We start from the raw sequence: 2,524 nt of genomic DNA, 5'->3' as shown, positions 1-2,524 counted from the left end.
GTATGTATGACAAATGTGACTCCGTGGATGTTTGGGCTCGAGCTGACAGCTGTTGCTTCGCAACAGTCATTCGACTCCAGGCCTTACCAAACAGGTCACGGACCTTTTGTTCAAATCTATCCTAGCTCCCAATGTCGGCCTCACGATTGTCATTCTGCAACTTCGCCATTCCAATAATTTAAATATGACATTTGCCAGCATGACTGTCGGGTCCCAGTGATTGTGATCGCTCACCCGTTCATATTAGGTCTGCCACTCTTCAACGTTGATGTCATCGGTCCCGTTGAACGTTCCAGGATCTCGAGGGTGGACTAACACAGTGGTTGTCAGCGGCGCAGAAGCAGATTCCGGTTGGTGGGCTATGGTAGTCGCACCGCAGCACCGACCACTTCGGAGCTCGGTTGTCTGGCTAGAATACTCCGCACCTCCACCACTGGGTGACGGGGCGTCAAAAATACGAAAAGAGAAGCACGGTATATAAACAGACTATTTACAGAGAAGTTCAAGATGGCTGAACACGCGTAAAATTCCGGTAATTGTCGTTTTCTTCATTAATCCAAGGAGGTGGCTCGAACAATGTATCAATGAAACGGGACAATCAATGCACGTCAGATTAAACGGCCATCGCTCGGGCACAGCTAAAGAGCTTCCCAAAGCCGGTCAACTATTACCAATCAGGTTGTAACTTTGATGTACTTAAATTTTGCATACTAACGTCAAATTACCGTGGTGCGAGAGACAGATATTATAGAGATTCATACCTCATCCATAAGCTCAAGACATTGCAACCAATACGCATAAATGTTTCAAAGGGAGATTTAGAATCTATGTGCTATGCTAAACTTAAAACTATAGGCATCAACATTTGGGTATTTTTCATGTAGTTGCTTAGTTTTTCTTTTTTTCTTTTGCTAGTGGGTTGTAAATAATATCCCTACCTCCCTTTTCTTTCACTCATGCCTTCCATTCTTTACTTTATATATTTGTCCACATGTCCTTCCATGTGCCCCATTTTTCTGCCGCTACGTTTCTTACCTTTTCTCAGAGAGACGATCGTTCTCTGACCTCCAGCTGAGATTACCCCCCCCCCCCTTTCCGTCGCCCCGAACCATTCCACGAAAAGAGGAGCCAACAATAACACGCCAACCGACTGGAACGCGGCGCTGCATCACATTCCTCCACCTACGTTCAGTGGAGCATTATCTTTCTTTTCAATTTTACACCTTCGTCACTAACACACCCTCGCTCGTTTCCTCGCCCACCCGCCTTACCCTCTCTCTCCTGTAGAAGAACCGTATCTGTATATAATTGCCGAGGAGAACATATGTCGCCTGGCAAAAGACAAGTCCCCTTGTCGAAACGTTGGCTCCTGCTTTCACCTTCTTCTCGTGTTGCTGATCATCTTGAATTTCTGTCGCCCGCATTGCCCATGTTTTCCCTAAAGTTTTTGAGGATCTTAAGTTCATGATAATTTCAAATCATCCTGTGGACGAAAAATATTGGTCCTAAATGAACCCATGGGCGACCCGCCCTGCAAAATAGCAATACGAGATGCAATGCTCCACTATCTGCTAAATTATGCGCACAGAACACGTTGTGCCACTCAATGTTATGACTTTCGAGCTGCACAACGTGTTCTGTGCGCATACGGTTCATTTATTGGACAAGACTCTGACAAAGTCGAGTGCCTTTACAACAAAGTGATGGGGAAGCCTATATTGCTAAGTAATGCCAGCTACACGAGCGGAAATTCGCTCACGGTTAAACGAAATAAAGATTATGGTGTTTTACGTGCCAAAACCATGATCTGATTATAAGGTAGGGCGCAGTGGGGAACTCATTTACATTACACCCACGCCTATAGGGGAGCTACTGAAGAAGGGCACCGCACAAACGCGGACAGAAGTTCAGGAAAACAGTTTCGAAAGTTTACGAGCTAGCGTTGTTTGCAGAGTAAGAATGTCGTAAATTTTTTAAATGCGAAGCATTTCTTGCCGGCGGCTCTGTCTGCTGTCCCGCGTCCGACACCCCCACAGCGCATGCGCGTCCCCTCCCCCTCTCTCTCCTCTCCTCTAGGAATCCCGTACGGAGCGGCGCCCGCGTCCCGCACTCCCACAGCGCATGCGCGTCCCCTCCCCCTCTCTCTCCTCTCCTACGCCACCCCTTTCTCTCCTCTAGGAATCCGGAGCGGTGCACTCGACAAGTGGTGCGACAGCTGCATACTCCACTGGGGGCGCCACGGCGGTATGAAAATGGCGTATCCGCGGTATGAAAATGACGGAGGGCGCGCTCCTCATTCTCTCTCCTGTGCAGCGCCGCGATGAGCGCTCGGGCGCGAAACCATCTCCCGCTCAAGCTAACCATCTCCCCGCTGCTTCGCATCCACACATCGTTTCCTTTAGCGGGAGATGGAGTAATTTTTTTTTCATTTCCCTTGGCATCTTTCTCTGCAATTCTTCCACTAAAGAATGGAAGATGTGCCAGATTGCAATGCCATGCTTGCGAAGCCCTCCACTGTAACCAA

This window comes from Dermacentor silvarum, chromosome 5 (assembly GCF_013339745.2).
Source record: "Dermacentor silvarum isolate Dsil-2018 chromosome 5, BIME_Dsil_1.4, whole genome shotgun sequence".
Taxonomy (NCBI): Eukaryota; Metazoa; Arthropoda; class Arachnida; order Ixodida; family Ixodidae; genus Dermacentor; species Dermacentor silvarum.
The sequence above is the reverse complement of the archived record's forward strand: the minus strand, read 5'-3'. Positions refer to the sequence as shown.